The following is a 20,073-nucleotide window of genomic DNA, read 5'->3' as shown; positions in this document are numbered from 1 at the left end:
TGTAAAATTTATCAATATCGTTTACTACCACTAAATATACTGATGAATAAAAATATAGCTTTTGTTATAAAGGCTGTTTCTGTCGTACCTGTTATTACAACGTGTCAAAAGTATTATTTAACACTGATCTGAGCGCTTAAAAATATTTACATCTCAATTTATAACATTATCAATCATCATTACTAAACCGTAGGCTGGGTTGTTTTAATAAATCCGCGTTAGTCGCAAATTCACATGCGCTGTAAACCGACAATATTAAACGGTATTCCATTAAAAGACGGAATCAATTAAGGATAATGATGAAATAAAGTCATGAATTGTATATATTTTAGGTTATCGTCACAAGACAGAAATATATAGTCTATTCAAAGTTTTTTGTTATATTGTCATCAAGATGTTTAATGTATTATCTGCCGCAATTTTAAATTCTTTTCAGAATCATTTTATTCTAGTTAAAAAGAGACATAATGCTGTTTGGTAAGTTCGAACGTTCGAAACCGAACTAGACTGTCAAAGTCGTCCGGTTATCAAACGCACGCAAAATTATTCAGAATATTATAATTACGGGTTATAAACCGGCAAACGTTGTTTTAAGACTTTGTTTTAATACATTCCAAATCTCCGCGGTTTTTATTCATAGTATCTTTAGCAATATAATCTTAATTCACCAAAAAGAAACCGTCCTTATGCAAAACGGATGATGAATCAAGATCAGCTTGATAATTTAATACTATTATTTCGTAAAAAATTGTTAGTCTTGAAAGTATCCATAAAAAGCTGAAAGATATGCAGCTATTTGAGGGATATTGAACATTCCCTCATACAGTGTTGCGTAATATAGGATTAAAGCAGTAGATAATCCACGAATGGGTTTAATGGAACTTGCACACATTGCTTTTAAAAGAATAGAATTTCTAAAACACAATAATAAACAACAAAATCAAGGAAGAACGATTATATTAATTTGATATATTTAGATGAGACGTGGATATTTCAGAATGGTATATTGGGTCACTCATGGCCAGATGATAATAAATAGAGCGTAAAGGATACAAAAGTTAATGGAAAAAGGTAAACGTGGGTAAATAACTATCGATTAGGTCTTGTTAGTCATAATATTTATTAATAATTCATTGCAGATATAACTATATGTCATGAAGAACTACTTCATGCTGGAAACAGAAATATAAATGAAATATTTTTATTCCTGGTGCAGAATTAATATTTTCCAAGGTTGACTACCATGGAGAAATGAACCATAACTTGTTTTTGCAGTGGTTTTAAAATCTGCTTTTAAAGAACTTGGACGAACCATCAGTTATTGTTATGGATAATTCACCATATCATAGTACGCTGGTGGAGAATATCCCAACAAAGGCTGCAATTAAGGAATGGCTTAAAGTACATAAATAAGTTTTCAATAAACCATGTTAAAGAATGAAGTATTTTAAATTGTTACTAGGTAAATAAAAATGAAATGTTTCATTGCGTTTTTTTCAATTTACTTTTTTTAGAAATAAGCCCCAAAAAAGATATATAGTGGATCAGATGGCTGAAAAATATGGTCATACGACTTCCTCTCTATCACTGTATATTCAATCCAATCGAGTTGATATGGGGGGTGGCAAAGACTTATTATAATAAACATGTTGGTCGAAAAGGATACTCCATCAAAAACTGTTTGGACCATAACACCTTAGGTTTAGATGAACTCGATAAGACATACAGAGGAAGTAATAGGTTGAAATGCTGAAATCGTAAACATGTTTTAGCAAAACTCTTAAGATTTTTTTGCCGATATATTTTGAAATATCGGATCGGTTATACTGGGCTTTTGCTTCTCCAGACTCAAATCAAGACTAAAATTCCTTCCTTTCGAACGCCAGAATATTACCAGATTGACAGAGACAGATGATGATGAATAAATTCAAACACACAGATTATAATATTTTGGTCATGTCAGTCGAATGAAGAGTAAACAAATTTTCAATAACAAAAATAATTAACAAACTTACACAGTTTAATAAATTGCTGGGACAGTACGTTCTATTCGTAATATTACCGACACGTCTAAAAACTAATACTGTGTATTTACTAATAAATATGTACCTTTACACTATAATCTAATGTAAATTGAAATAATTAATAATAAGCGATTGTAATTTATTTTTAAATACATGAATAGTATTTAAATAGAACCTTGAATATAATTTTAACACATAAAATAGAAACATTTACACATGTTTTAGTTAAAAATAACCATAAAATCGATGATCGCAAACAATAGTTTTAACTGATAATGTGATAATGAAAGTTTAAAAACTTTAACAATTCAATTGTAATAAAGTATTGAGCTCAAACTTTAATTTTGTTCTCTCTTACCCATTCCAATCCTAATTATACATTATGGACTTCATGCATATTTACATTTTAATTTTAATGCAATGAAGAACATACATTTGACTTCTTTACATATGGAGGATTTACATTCTGAGCTTTGGCAATACTAAGTGTTGTTAGACTGTATCTGACGTTTGCAAGTGAAGGCTTGATCATTACAACCATAACCTTCTTCAGAACGTTTAATCATTTGAGTATAACTTATGTTATTTACAGTGACTTGAAACATTTTCGTGCCATGATGTTTTACGATTTTCAATATAGAATATCAAGACAGGGTTCATCAATCAACTTACTTCGACTTGCGACCATGAAGCGACATCTTTGGCAACTATGGTATAACAAATTTAATTGTGACCGGAGTTAGCTTAGTATTGAAAGTCGTAAAGGTCGTCCAAAATTAGTTATAACAAAAAACATTGAAATGCACTGTACGCGAAATGATATTGTAAGGCCAATCTTTTTTCTGCTTTATTTTGCTACGTATATGCTAAAACTGTAATTACTTTTCTCCTATAACTGTGATTTCTGAACGAAAAAAACCGAACCATGTGATTTTCACAAGCGTCTCTTGAAGTCTATTATATATTATCGAGAAAGTTACACTCTAAGACAGGAACAAATACCGGTCAAAAGGAGCAAGATCCGGGCTACACGGTAGATGCATCAAAACTTTCCAGTCACTCAAAATTTTCAGTAACAAAAGATCCGCGTGGTTCTGCTTTCTCGCGCTTAAGGATCTTTTCTATTGAGCAACTTTGAACACTTTTTAAACCGTCTCCTTCAATCGCATTAGTTGTTAGAACTAGAAAATGGAATTTATAATTTGGCCAAATCTGAGCAGCCAATAATAAGCAATTTTCAATTCAATTCTACTAAACACTTAGCACCACCTTCCTTGTCGGCAACGCGAGCTTTACAGCCATTTGTAAAGCTTATTCATCCCAACTTGCATTACGATGTTTTCGTACAATATTGTCGTAGGTGTGAATATTTCGTTTTGTTTCAGCAGTGATTGACAACTAGAAACTACGTCTTTTTTGGTTTCCAGTCTTATATAAAGTTGACAAATAGAGCTGAATTTCAAAAAATATATAAAATATGATTAAATTAATCGATTTCTTATTAAAAAAATATGTTTTTATTAGTTACAACGACTGTTTTTCAGAGATATGTTACAGTTTTGAACAAAATGTTCAGAATAACAAGTCAATAAATAATAATCAATGCTAAATAAATAAAACGATGGATAGAACCAACGATATTAAGTAGATTACTGGATAATATATTAATTGATTTATAAAGATCATTTGTTATGCATTCGTGACAAATAAATCGACGAACTATGCAAAGCAGAAACTCGGATTTTAAAATAACCTGTTTTCTAAGATATCCGTTACAGATTTGATTAATATACATTTAATGTCGAACGGAGTTGCATATTATTGCGATTTTTAATTCGTTGATATGGCATAAACATCGGATATAATATTAAGTGAAAAATGAGAATAATATGTTATATGCCACGAAAACATCCGTTTAATATTTATCAAAATATTTAATTTCAAAATATCATATTCAGTTTTGATCATTCCATAAACAGCAGTATTATTAATAGCTACACATGCAACAATAAATTTATCATAACAGTTAATTACAATATGCAATATATTGGATTTGTTATGCATTTACTTTCCTACAAAATGTGCTTACACAGAGGCGAATTAAACTAAATGCTTTAATTATCCTATAATTCTCAATATAATCAATTGATAATTTGAATAAGTCTTTGGTGTTATTGAAAGGACAAACGAAAACTTTTATATAATGTAGAATTTCGGGTCAAAAATGGCATAGTTTTTGTTGAACCTTGCGTTTATGCCATTTGGAAAACATATTTATCGATTAGGTTATAGATTAAAAAAAAGGATTTTGAAGTTTGCATGCATTACTAAAAAGGTTGTTTGTATGATTAAATTGCAAAATAACTACGAATTTTCTATATAACAGGATTCACACAATTGAAACAATTACTAATGATTAAAAGGTAAATTGAAAATGAAGCCATAAACTGTTAAAAACACTCACACTCGAAACACAAAAAGACATAGTTCGTGGATTCCTGGTACAAACATCGCAGTCAGTGTGTAAGGTCGCCAAAAGCTGGTATGAGTGAGGTAGCTGCTATGAACTGAGCTAGTCAGTAAGGGTTTACGGCCAACGTATTTCAGTAGCTTACTTGCTTAGCTATAGACAAATGGAATTTGGTGACTCCAAAACTTAAGAAACTATTACATGCAGCTTATACCATGAACATTTGGGTAAAAACATTGCAGTTAGATTATTGAAGGAAAATTGGCAGAAGAAGATACAATTAGCACTTACAAATGTTCCTACAGCTGTAGGTGGTCTAGGAGGGTCAGAGAGGTGTGAGATCGCGCAATTTATATTGCCGTGAATGTTTAAAATGAAATATAAAATGAAAAATATAATGAATAATTGGATCGACAGTATCTTTCGTACAACAAGCAAATTAAAAGTGTTTGCTTTTAATTCTCACGTTTCAGAACTTATAATAATATAATATATTGATTATTTAGCTGATGTTGTCTAATTTAAAGTTCTTCTAACACATAAGCCATTTTAGGAATTGTCTACTAGTCGATTTCTTATTAAAAACTTTCTTATTCTATTATTTTATTTCTTATTCTTAGCAAAATTTAAAAACTATTTTTTTAAAACTAGTGATATTTTGACACGCATTTGATGTTGATGAAAGTCTACAACTGTCTTGGGGAGGGAATATGATATCGCATTTGCAAGCGGTTCTAACAAGAGACAACTAAAAAAATATTTAGGAGCCTATTGCAATAATACGTTTCGGATTTACTTAAGACCACAAAAATACTCGAAACGCATATGCATTAGTTTCGCGCAACAGACAATTATCTAAAAAATAAAAGTTCATAACAACTATGTATATAAATAATAAATAGCACAATAAAACAATTATAAATTTTAGATGATCTCTCCAAAAAAATATTTTTAGTTGGAGGAAATATATTTTCAGAGACATGAAAAAGTATAAGGAAAGAGATATGATATTGGTTAGTGTTAGTTGTGCTATATGACCGTATTAAAGAATCACAAAAATATTGATTTCTAATATTAATATACCATAGCGGGATTATTAAAAATAAATTTATGTTAAAATTAAGAATGGAAGATTTTATCAGTAATAAAAAAAACAATATTTCAAAATTCGTCATGTTCAGTCACATACCTATCAAAAGCGCTACGAAACATTGAAGTCACTTTTCCTAATCTATCGTTTTCTAACCTATGGTTCTTTCATTTTCATCATTTCCGCCATCAAACGTTTGAACTTTTTAGTGATCTTCGATATTATTTGGATTACTTATTATATATATGTCAAAATATCACTAGTTTTAATAAAAAAGTTTTTAAATTTTGCTAAGAATAAGAAATAAAATAATAGAATAATAAAGTTTTTAATAAGAAATCGACTAGTAGACAATTCCTAAAATGGCTTACGTGTTAGAAGAACTCTAAATTAGATAACACCAGCTAAATAATCAATATATTACATTATTATAAGTTCTGAAACGTGTAGGTTAAAAGCAAACACTTTTAATTTGCTTGTTGTACGAAAGATACTGTCGATCTAATTATTCATTATATTTTTCATTCTATATTTCATTTTAAACATCCATGGCAATATCAATTGCGCTATCTCACACCTCTCTGACCCTCCTAGAACACCTACAGCTGTAGAAACATTTGTAAGTGCTAATTGTATCTTCTTCTGCCAATTTGCCTTCAATAATCTTCTTAACTGCAATGTTTTTACCCTAATGTTCATGGTATAAGCTGCATGTAATAGTTTCTTAAGTTTTGGAGTCACCAAATTCCAATTGTCTATAGCTAAGCAAGTAAGCTACTAAATTACGTTGGCCGTAAACCCTTACTGACTAGCTCAGTTCATAGCAGCTTTTGGTGACCTTACACACTGACTGCGATGTTTGTACCAGGAATACACGAACTATGTTTTTACCGATGTATTAAGAATATTACAATAGCAATCGTCAAACCATCGATGCACATTACAATATCGAATTATAACGCAAAATTGTTAAACTAATATACAATAATGTTTAAAAAAAGTGTAAATGTAATAATAACGTCACCCGCACATTTGAACCGTTTTAGAAAAAAAATACATTACATTAGGTTACATTTAAAATTACATTATTTCAAACGCTAATTTTTCTATCAAATATATATTTCTGCAGAAATACCTAATAGTTTATTACTTATTATTTTTATAATTTATTCAGGCAGATTTTTTTTATATTCCATCATTTTGTTTCATTTTGCAGTCCCATATCCTGACTTTGGCTCGCTTTTTAGTATTTTATTTTGTTATTTATAATAGAATATATCTCTATAAAACAAAAAAATTAATCTGGATCTAGCCAAGTTATCAGCTTTATCGTTATTTGGAATACCCGTAGGATGATGGGAGAACGGAATTGTAAATATCATAAATACGGCTTTTGGGACATCTTTTAAAGGAAATTGTTCTACAGAGGGAATGGAACAATGGATGATATATATGCAGTATATTTCGAAAGAATATGTAAAGAAGAGCTGATATTCGGTCGAATAATATTCGATTAAATCGGTGGACCACCAGAGTCAAGTTTACTTTGATTTGGCGGGAATTGTAAATGTCTACCATCATAATAGTGGACCAAGACAAAAGACTAAGATCTGGTATGAACGCGGCTTTTTGACTTAACTATGTGGTTCAAAAATATTTTATTTGTAGATTACATACAAACTGGACTAGTCAGTCATTAGTCAATTAAGTTAACAACTCTGTTTGAAAAGCCGTTGCGGAAATCAAACTTAAAACTAATTAATAAAATTTAATACTTTCAAAAAACATTTACATTAAGATCAGTTCAGTTAAATTTAATTTATATAAAACTAAAATAAATTCATGCTTTGTCTTGATGTAGTAAAAATTTAAATATGAAACAATTGTGTGACATAAAAGCTAGAAGGCGAATATATAAATAGAATGTTGATTCTATTTTAAACCTGATTAATTAGAAATTCATCAAGCATATATAATTAAAAAGATATGTGTGGTAATTTAAACATATCGATAGTGCTTTCAAATGTTACTAAACGGTTGACAGTATTTGCATTGCTAATGTTTAGTATTTTTAAGTGGTATAAAATGTCAACAACTAAACGTTATATTTTTAAACTGATGAACAAAAGTACACCTTTTTGGATTGATTTTTTATTTACAAAAATATATATCAATAACACATTGAAAATCATGTGTCTAATATCTTATTATAATTACCTACCGACCCAGATAACTATTTAGATGAAGCTTAATTTTCTATATAACAGGATAACAGGATTCACACAATTGAAACAATTACTAATGATTAAAAGGTAAATTGAAAATGAAGCCATAAACTGTTTAAAACACTCACACCCGAAATACAAAAAGACATAGTTCGTGGATTCCTGGTACAAACATCGCAGTCAGTGTGTAAGGTCACCAAAGGCTGGTATGAATGAGGTAGCTGCTATGAACTGAGCTAGTCAGTAAGGGTTTACGGCCAACGTATTTCAGTAGCTTACTTGCTTAGCTATAGACAATTGGAATTTGGTGACTCCAAAACTTAAGAAACTATTACATGCAGCTTATACCATGAACATTTGGGTAAAAACATTGCAGTTAGATTATTGAAGGAAAATTGGCAGAAGAAGATACAATTAGCACTTACAGATGTTCCTACAGCTGTAGGTGGTCTAGGAGGGTCAGAGAGGTGTGAGATCGCGCAATTTATATTGCCGTGAATGTTTAAAATGAAATATAAAATGAAAAATATAATGAATAATTGGATCGACAGTATCTTTCGTACAACAAGCAAATTAAAAGTGTTTGCTTTTAATTCTCACGTTTCAGAACTTATAATAATATAATATATTGATTATTTAGCTGATGTTGTCTAATTTAAAGTTCTTCTAACACATAAGCCATTTTAGGAATTGTCTACTAGTCGATTTCTTATTAAAAACTTTCTTATTCTATTATTTGATGAAAGTCTACAACTGTCTTGGGGAGGGAATATGATATCGCATTTGCAAGCGGTTCTAACAAGAGACAACTAAAAAAATATTTAGGAGCCTATTGCAATAATACGTTTCGGATTTACTTAAGACCACAAAAATACTCGAAACGCATATGCATTAGTTTCGCGCAACAGACAATTATCTAAAAAATAAAAGTTCATAACAACTATGTATATAAATAATAAATAGCACAATAAAACAATTATAAATTTTAGATGATCTCTCCAAAAAAATATTTTTAGTTGGAGGAAATATATTTTCAGAGACATGAAAAAGTATAAGGAAAGAGATATGATACTGGTTAGTGTTAGTTGTGCTATATGACCGTATTAAAGAATCACAAAAATATTGATTTCTAATATTAATATACCATAGCGGGATTATTAAAAATAAATTTATGTTAAAATTAAGAATGGAAGATTTTATCAGTAATAAAAAAACAATATTTCAAAATTCGTCATGTTCAGTCACATGCCAATCAAAAGCGCTACGAAACATTGAAGTCACTTTTCCTAATCTATCGTTTTCTAACCCTATCGTTCTTTCACTTTCATCATTTCCGCAATCCAACGTTTGAACTTTTTAGTGATCTTCGATATTATTTGGATTACTTATTATATATTTCATGCTACTAACAACGATAATAAAAGATTAACGAAAAAATTCAACTGGAATCTAAATTTTCCCAGAATCAATTCGTAGATGGTAATTTAACAGAGTGAAATAGTGAAAGTGAAATAATAATTTTAAAAATAATAACTTTTATAGATTTGAAGGGAATGAATATTCCAGCTACATTAATAGTAGAATGTTGAAGTAAAAAGACCAACACTATAATGCTTGCCAAGAAAATTAACAAGTGCAGATAATAGCCACTTGGGAACTTTGAGAATAGTATTATTGAAATTAAGTGCCCTATATTTGCTAAGACAAATCAAAATTATATCGATGGCAAACGAAAGATGAAAAAATGTACGACGATAATTTGAAGATACAAGATGCCAATGTATTTGACAGGGCTACCAAAGTATTCATTTTACATAGTTGATAGTAACTACAATACAAAAACGGTTTAAATCACATATATTTATATACCGTGTTTTTACCGATGTATTAAGAATATTACAATAGCAATCGTCAAACGATCGATGCACATTACAATATCGAATTATAACGCAAAATTGTTAAACTAATATACAATAATGTTTAAAAAATGTGTAAATGTAATAATAACGTCACCCGCACATTTGAACCGTTTTATAAAAAAAATACATTACATTAGATTACATTTAAAATTACATTATTTCAAACGCTAATTTTTCTATCAAATATATATTTCTGCAAAAATACCTAATAGTTTATTACTTATTATTTTTATAATTTATTCAGGCAGATTTTTTTTATATTCCATCATTTTGTTTCATTTTGCAGTCCCATATCCTGACTTTGGCTCGCTTTTTAGTATTTTATTTTGTTATTTATAATAGAATATATCTCTATAAAACAAAAAAATTAATCTGGATCTAGCCAAGTTATCAGCTTTATCGTTATTTGGAATACCCGTAGGATGATGGGAGAACGGAATTGTAAATATCATAAATACGGCTTTTGGGACATCTTTTAAAGGAAATTGTTCTACAGAGGGAATGGAACAATGGATGATATATATGCAGTATATTTCGAAAGAATATGTAAAGAAGAGCTGATATTCGGTCGAATAATATTCGATTAAATCGGTGGGCCACCAGAGTCAAGTTTACTTTGATTTGGCGGGAATTGTAAATGTCTACCATCATAATAGTGGACCAAGACAAAAGACTAAGATCTGGTATGAACGCGGCTTTTTGACTTAACTTTGTGGTTCAAAAATATTTTATTTGTAGATTATATACAAACTGGACTAGTCAGTCATTAGTCAATTAAGTTAACAACTCTGTTTGAAAAGCCGTTGCGGAAATCAAACTTAAAACTAATTAATAAAATTTAATACTTTCAAAAAACATTTACATTAAGATCAGTTCAGTTAAATTTAATTTATATAAAACTAAAATAATTTCATGCTTTGCCTTGATGTAGTAAAAATTTAAATATGAAACAATTTATGACATAAAAGCTAGAAGGCGAATATATAAATAGAATGTTGATTCTATTTTAAACCTGATTAATTAGAAATTCATCAAGCATATATAATTAAAAAGATATGTGTGGTAATTTAAACATATCAATAGTGCTTTCAAATGTTACTAAACGGTTGACAGTATTTGCATTGCTAATGTTTAGTATTTTTAAGTGGTATAAAATGTCAACAACTAAACGTTATTTTTTTAAACTGATGAACAAAAATACACCTTTTTGGATTGATTTTTTATTTACAAAAATATATATCAATAACACATTGAAAATCATGTGTCTAATATATTATTATAATTACCTACCGACCCAGATAACTATTTAGATGAAGCTTAATTTAGTTTAATTTAGGTGAAGACAAAATCACTGAAACAGAGTTAGAAGTACATAACTTATGGCTATTTTTCGGGCTCCAAAAATATTCACGAGAAATAAAAATGCTTTTACCTTACACGTTTCATAACTTAATAAATTATAAATACTTCAAATAAAAAGAGATTTAATTTTAAAATGATGCTATCTGTAAAGATTGAGAGTTGAAGGAAAAGTATGCCAGTATGCATCGTACTACTTTGAACATATTTAAAAGATATATTCTTAATTTGCCCATTTCTTAAAAATTACAGTTTAACTCCAGTATATGGTTAACTCTCATGCAGTAAATGAAAATAGGCTTTAATGTTGTTTACGTTTACCTTTATCCAGAGCATTCACAGAATTGCGAATAAGGGAAACTACACAACTATTAGACACAAATTAGATATTGGGACGCACATACTTATTTAATTAAGAATAGTTATTTAAATATATATACATTTATTATTTAATCGGCACTAAGTGATGAAAGAGAAAAGAGAAAAGAGAAAAGCGACAATAAAAGTACTTTAGTATTGAGAAAGTACTGGGAATATTATTCGGTTAACATAAAAACTAGTATATAAATAGAAAAACAAACGAGGTAAAACGTGTTTAATTTATTTAAAACAATAACAAGTCTCTTAATATGACTTCAAACTATATATAATTTAAAAGCACATAGAAACTTCCGTACAAAAAAAAACTACTAATACGGCAAGGCAATATGATACCGTTATAATTCAGTACATTTAAACTACATTATTAGAAAGCATCATTTAATTTAAAGCAAACCAAAGAAAAAAAACTAGTACAATCTAAAACAACAAAAAATCTAGTGCACTAATATTATAATAATAAAAAATTAATTGACCATGTGACCTCATGATTCTATTGATGTGGGCCGTTATTTTGCAATAACCACTTTTTTCTTAATTGTCTCCATGCAAATATCACAAAACTGAATTTATGTCGTGTTACCAATAAACACAGTTATTTATAAAGCATAAAAACCGTTTCATTTTATTGCGGGTGTGAAGTAGATTTTTTTTTATGACCTTTTATAATAATTTAACGGGCGAATTTTTATGACACTATAGTACATTACACTGTTATCTAATCAAGCGTCTTGTAAATTTCTTTTTCAAGTACAATTAGTAATTAAAACATTTGTTATGCAATATAATGTTATCTTTCAGAATTTTTAATGCAAATTTAATCTTTATAAAGAGATATAACGAACTATATCTATAAAAAGTATGCGTTAGAAGGTGGTTCAATAAGTTATATCGTAAGATAAGAAAAACACGATTTCAGAATTTTAAATAGATTCTATATAAATACAACATAATATAAATACAACAATACCATGCCAACAACATTACAATACATAATATAAACCAGAAAGGACTAAATATAATTATAAAGATGCCTTTACATTTTCGCTATGGTTTTTAATCCGCGTAAAAGGGTTTATTGCCCTTAAACTTGATATTTACCTAGACCTAGATTCTATAATAGTAATCTGATGTTTACTGTTTTACCAATTTGGATGTAATGCACGAACTTATTTTGACAATCTTATAAGATGTATTTCTAAGATCTCCTCGTACATGTGAAGATTGGAAGAAAATTAGAAAAACATTAACATTAACAGATATATTGGCATTAACAGATATATTTGATGGGCTTTAATATAAGATGAGGTTTAGTGGCTCTGATACTATAATATGGTGGATTACTCGAATTAATAATCCTATGATATATTATTAAAATAGAATTGGATATATCTAGAAACTCACTGTCAGCCACACAATTTAAAGCGCGACAAATATCGCAGTAAACCTACTTCATTAAATACTAATATTTCACTATTGTAGTGAATTTAAACTATCAAAGCTGTTGTTATCGTAGCTGCTTCAAAAATAACAAACCAATGTGCTGGTGTTGGTGCCGCAGGATTTGGCAGGAATATTCCTCACTGAATCTCGTTATACTTGGCGATTCGCTGTCACGCCAATCCCAATCTTAAACAGACCAACCGCGCCATAACTAGTAGAGATAATTTAAAATCACAAATTATCGGACCAGTAACTCCAAGAGAACTATCAATATGATATAATAACTATGATATAAGAATAAATCTGAACCAAAAAAAGTCACCGGGACTCTATTTAATCACTAGAGAAATCATATTTTGCTGTCCAGAAAATCTATAGCAAAGTTTACTAATATTTTAACGCAGTTTTTAGACTGAAATATGTACCTGCATGTTGGAAAGTGGTGAAAGTAAATATGATACCAAAGCCTAATGATGTCAAATCTATTTTATTTGACATCATTAGGCTATTTCTCTACTCACAATTATGTCGAAACTTTTCGAGAAAATGTTAGTCAAGAGAAAAAGTCCGATAATAAAACAGAGCTATCTAATTCTGGCCTACCAGTTTGAATTCCGTCAAAAATACTCAACAATCGACCAGGTCCCTGGTTTTCCTAGACGTACCACAAGCCTTCGATAAAGATTGAAACCATGGCTTGACATATAAATTAAACAAATCTCTCCCAACACAATATGTAAAGATATTAACATCATATATCTCCAATAGACTCTTCAGAATTAAACAAGAAGGAGAATATTCGGATTAAAAGAAATACAAACAGGAGTTTCACAAGCCAGCGTTCTGCGGCCTATCCTCTATCTGCTCTATACCAGTGACATTCCAAAACTCGAGGCAATTACAATAGATATACTTACAGATAATACAGCAGTGTTTATAATGGGGAAAAGCAAGAAGCATCCATAAAGAGAATAGCAGCTAGCGATGAACTAATAGACTGGGGCAAACAATAGATTAAATTATTAAAATAAAATTAAATCAGCCCACTTAAAATTAAAGTCTGTTCCCATTGATTTTACCAACGAGAGGATAAACAACCCACTAGATAAAAAAAAATGCTAATTTATACAATATCTAGATTTACAATCAGGTTTTCAAAAATATGGCTATATGATGTGTATAAATTGTAATAAAAAAAGAATTTTGAAAATCGGCCGACAATTAACGGAGAAATCGGCGAACATATATATATATATATATATAGGTTCGCCGATTTCTCCGTTAATTGTCGGCCGATTTTCAAAATTCTTTTTTTATTCGAAAGGGTGCTCTTCCGAGGTGGTCCCATTGGAACCAAATCAGGATATGTTGGGGGGAAGGGGTCAAATCGAGGGAAACGCTCAAATTTTAAAGGTACGAAGTCGATACCGAGCCCTCAACAATACAAAAATAATAATATAATTTTAAGTCATAAATACAAAATTAAAAAGAAACAAAATAAATCTAATTTAATATAAATACTTGGGCATCGTATCGACTTCAAATTGATTTTTATTTAGTTATTACAACGATTATTACGTACATATTTTATTTTAAAGCGTTTTTTTTTCTGTTAAAAGTCTAAGTTTTGTTATTTTTTACATTTAACTCGGTTTAATTTTTTTGTTAAAAATATTTTTTATCTTTTTTGATTTGGAAGGAAGGTTCGATAGTATAGAAGAAGTAAAGTTTGATATGTTAATCTTAAGAAATAAGGTTAACTTAAGTTAAGAGAAGTGTTAAAGAATGTATGTACATAAGAAGTTAGTCGTCTTGCATAATATTTGTCATTATCTCATTATGTAAGAAAAATGTAAAAGCAATGTAAGTTAAAAGCCTCTACATATATTAAATTTTATTTCGATGCAATTTGTGCATAAGACAGTGAACCACCTACATAATCTTATCCTCTAATTCTAAAATAATTCAAAGATGGTTTGCTGAATTGAAATACTTTTGTACCAGTATCCAAATTGATTCATGTGAACGACGTTTCATAAAACCACCAACATCAGAAATCTCAGCAAGATTCAGTATCATACTGTATTTTTAGTTTCCGTCATTTTATTAGTGCGATTTGTCGTTAACGCCAAATCTTATAATCATTTTATAAAAAGTTTTCTATGGAAGTTCATTACTACAGGCAAGAACAATCGATTTTTGTGAAAAGCCGATCTCAGTATCTTTGACAAATATATCATGACTTGATATCAGGTACTATAGATGGAAAAAAATGCTGCTTCAGATATTTTGTATAGTGGCTTCCCTACTACATACTTCTAAAATATGTCAAATTTTGATTATTTTTACGTTATTTTATAAATTTTATATCTTGTTTGGAATTTACTATTTTGGCCTTCAGTTGAGAAACTAAGATTTCGAGAAATATCACAAATTAAAAAAAAACTGTTGGGCTCGTCACCAACTCAAAATAATCAGTAGTAACAGGTCAATTGAAAAGTACCCGGCCTACCATAGTAAAACACAATTTTATGGCAAAATTAGATATTTTTATTCAACATAATTCCCGTCAAGGGTGATAGACTGATTATAGCGACCCTCCAACTTTTCGATAGCACTTTTGTAGTATGATTTGTCCTTTGCTTCAAAATAGGTCTCAGTTTCGGTGATCACCTCTTCATTCGACGAACATTTCTTCCCAGCGAGCATTCCTTTGACATCTGAGAACAGAAAATAGCCACTGGGAATAGATCGCAGATCTGGAGAATACGGTGGATGAGGAAGCAATTTGAAGCCCAATTCATGGATTTTGACACGGTGCATTGTCGTGGTGAAGCAACACTTTTTTTTTCTTCAAATACGGCCGTTTTTCAACAATTTCGTCCTTCAGACGGTCCAATAACGTTATGTAATAGTCGCCGTTGACGGTCCTTCCTTTTTCAAGGTGATCAATGAAAATTATTCCATACGCATCCCAAAATACAAACGCCATAACTTTGCCAGCCGATTGTTGCGTTTTCCCACGCTTTGGAGCGGGTTTATCGTGTGCAATCCACTCGGATGATAGTCGATTGAACTTCGGAGTGACATGATGGAGCCATGTTTCAGCCGTAACAATGGCGCAAATATTGACGCAAAAACTCAGGTTTATTACGCTTGATCATCTTCAAATACTGCTCCGAATCATCAACTCGTCGTTGTTTTTGGTTAAAAGTCATCTCGCGCGGCACCCACTTTGCACAGAGCTTTCTCATACCCAAATATTTTTGAATTATATGATGTACACGTTCAATTGATATCTTTAGAGTATTTGCTATTTCATTCAATTTCAATTTACGGTCATTCAATATCATTTTGTCGATTTTTTTAATGTCTTCGTCGGTAACAACCTCTTTTGGACGTCCACTGCGTTCATCGTCTTCGATGCTCATTTCACCACGTCTAAACTTAGCATACCAATCCTTGATGTTTGATTTTCCTAGGACAGTGTCCGAAACTCGGCATCAAGTCAAGTTTTTGCTTCAACTGTATATTTTCACTGCAAAATGCAATATTTTATCAACACGCGAAATTCCTTTCTATCATTTTTTTTTCACAATAGCAAAAGTTTCTTCACTCAAAATGCTATAATTCACAAACTAATGAGCCGACAGTTGTCAAATTTATATGTCTTTTGAGTTTGGGCTAACTAAAAACATACGGATTTAATTCGATTAGCGCCATCTGTGCGTCAGGCCGGGGACTTTTCAATTGACCTGTTATATGCTCTAGTTACTGCTTAAAAAGCAAACTGAATGGCTTTTGCACTGGACGAATTAAGATTTTCCGTCACATCAGCTCAGCAATAACATTATACACAATTATTTGATTATTTTAGATACAAAATATGTGAAAACTTTGTACGTGCCTTTGAAATTTAAGCGTGTCCCTCGATTTCCCCCCTTACCCCCAACAGATCCTGATTTGGTTTTTTCGAATAAAAAAATCAGTCCACAATTGACGGAGAAATCGGCTAACATACATTAAAAATTATATACAGCCGAAGATAGGACCTCCTTTATCGAAGTCGGTTAAAATGAGAAATGTATACCGATTTCATGATATTTTGACAGTTAATTAAAGAAAAAATTAAAATAAGGGTACTAGATCAGTATATTAAATTACAAGTTAATGTATAATAAACATATTTGAATGAAAAAATAACCATATGTAAAATTTTAATATATTGTGAAAGGTCAATATTATAAAAATAATTAAATAATATTTTAATTAACAAAAAAACTAATTTATTGCATTATTAAATAAGCTTAGGTAAAGAAGATTAATTAGTATTCATAAATTTAGACTAAACATTGGACAACATTAAATATAAATACATATAAAAAAATAATTAACATTTTCGAACAAAAACTCTAAAATATCTACTGTCTTAATAGGAGCATCGAACTATAGTTAAAATTAATGTTTTTGTGTCTAAAAATAGCGGTTAAATTTATTATACTAATTTTTAATAATTTGGAGCCATTAACAGTTATTTTACTGTAATTTTGTAAACTATTTATATGTTTTGATTATAAGTAGGGACAAATTGGTTAAAAGAGAAACGAAAAAATATATATTTAAAAAAAAGACATATCGTACTGACATGCTTTTGTTATCTTTGTTAACTAGTAGATATTATGATGTTTAATATGCCGCAGGCTTGGTTGGTGTAGTGGTAAAGGCGCCAGGACGATCCATCTACTGTTGCGATAGTCGCGAGTTCGAATCCTGCTGAGTCATGGTCGTAAATTTATGTTTGTGATTGTGTTATATTTGTGATTTTCCTAGGCAAGAGTGTAAAATCCGACAAGGAAAATGATTCCAGTCACGCCAGTATCAAGGCTAGGTAAGACCGGATGTCTTCTGGGATAATTCGGGGTCGGTAGGCTTAATGCCGAGGTCCGTGGTTCGAAGCTCACGTAAAACTGCAGGTCCAGTCGAGATACACCCCGGTTGGTCAAAAAGGAGACTTTAAAATATACAAAAGAAGTATGGTTTAAAATAAAAACTTTCAATTTACTAGAAAGTTATTCTATTTTAACGGAAAGAAGTTAGGGATCCTCCGTGTACCTTCCGACCCTTCGGAAGTTTATCTAAAACTATCAGCCAAACTAAAATCTCATCCCAAAGTGAATTTTTTAAGTTCATATTTAATGAAAATAGAAACTTAGCAAATACCCACAATGACTAACAATTTCGAATCACATATTAATGTGTCATTAATCACAATCAACAAATAGAGAACAGTCGGCAACACTGAGATGTGTTAAATCTAAAATTGCTATCTGACCCCATTCCGAAAATGTCTTTCGAGCGGAAGAAAACAAGGAGCCAAATACTGAACCGCATAAAAACAGTAGATAAACGACATCGATATTTATAGAGTATTGTTTGCTGATAGTCATACATAGATACTGACAGAAATATCGGGTTGAATTCTCTAAATATCTTTACGATTCAATGCACACAATCAGATATTAATATTAAACTGAAAACTGTCTGTCCCGTAAATTATATTAGAATAACAACTGTATTTGCTCTACAATAACAAATACATTCTAAAATTTTTAAATAGTGCTTTTTAAATACCGTTTAAATGATAATCGTTCAAGATAAAATATTAAAAAAATATACTGCACCTTTTTTTACTATATTTTTATATTTTTAAACGCTTAAACATATCACAACTGACGTCATCACAACGTCGAAATTATTTCCAATTGCAATTTGAAATCAGACCGTATTTTTCCTTTACATTGTACTCAAATTAAAAAGAGACACAATGCTGCCTGATGCGCACGAACATATAACCGAGTCAGCCTATAAAATGTATACGGTAGTCAAATGTAGTTCTTTTGATAAATTAAAATCGCTGCTTAATATTTGTGATTACTCTGATTGAAAAAGCCAATGCCAATAAATAATCCGGTTCGGAAACATATTGATTATCTAGTGAGTTAGTTCGAACAGGAATAAGATAATTTACACTTCAAATATTAAGTTGCTGGGGTTTTTATACGAAATATTTTAGCGTGTCGCAGCCACACTGAATATTAGTGTGGAAATTGCGACTAAAACCTCTGAAAAATTGAAGAACATGATGTTCACCAAAGAGAACCCATTCACATGCGAATGGAGTTACGAATCAATATCACCTTGATGTTAACACTCTACTCGAAATTATATCAACAAATATATGAAATGTATGAAAAAAGTGAGTAGTTTTTTTCGATATTATGTTCTCGATATAATCATAATTTAATACAATTATTTCAGAGGAAACTATTAATATGAGATGTATTCTCAGCAAATTCAGGAATATGCAGTTATTTGAGTAAGACATATTTCAAATTATCACTCGATAAATATAAATTAACTGTGTCTTATGTAATTAACTTTTTTTAGAAACAGTTCGGAAATAAGATACACTTAGATCACCTCCTCATCATTGCATGTTTAATCCTATCAAGTTGATATGAGGGGTGGTAAATAATTATTATAATTGACATGAAGAAGTGTTTAGATTTGTTGAAAGAAGCATTGTCAACAATAACAACTTCAGTTTGGATAAACCCCATCAGAGACACAGAAGAAATTTACAAATAGTGGATTTGTAGCAAGTGTTCGATAGATTAAAAATTAGCTATTTAGTAATTGATATGAATAGTGACTCTCATAGTGAAAATGACAATGACTGAATTCAAATTCAATTCAAATGTTGACAATTACCAAGATAGAGTGATAAGAGCGGAAACAACCAAAGTATTAATGAATATAAATTATATACTCATAATTAATATATGATAATAGTACAAAATCGTATAGTGTATAAGATTAGTGTACAGTGATTGAGATGTACGAGGAGACAGTGGGTACTAACACTTTTACAGATAATATGGCAATTACATTAGGGGGAATACGGTAATTAAATCAAAAGATATACAGATTCGGCAGGATTTTGCAAGAAAATAAAGGGAAATATACCTAAAACAAAATGACTTGCTAAAGAAACGTGAGATGGAAACACAGCAACGAAGAAAACAAGAACTAAATTTAAAAAGGTAAATATCTTGCTCAATAAAGATACATTACTTGGATATATAATTATTAATTAAGCGTTTTA

At 30.1% G+C, this 20,073-nt stretch overlaps 1 protein-coding gene across 1 annotated transcript in view; it reads right to left on the bottom strand.

Moving 5' to 3' along the window:
* LOC143198976 (cGMP-dependent protein kinase, isozyme 2 forms cD4/T1/T3A/T3B) overlaps positions 1-20,073 on the bottom strand; it is a 355,938-nt gene that overhangs the window by 312,214 nt on the left and 23,651 nt on the right. The gene's annotated exons all lie outside the window — the stretch shown is intronic.

This window comes from Rhynchophorus ferrugineus, unplaced genomic scaffold (assembly GCF_030347505.1).
Source record: "Rhynchophorus ferrugineus isolate W39M unplaced genomic scaffold, kcgeb_rfMv2 rfM1, whole genome shotgun sequence".
NCBI classification, from domain to species: Eukaryota; Metazoa; Arthropoda; class Insecta; order Coleoptera; family Curculionidae; genus Rhynchophorus; species Rhynchophorus ferrugineus.
This window is presented reverse-complemented; position numbering and strand designations above follow the sequence as displayed.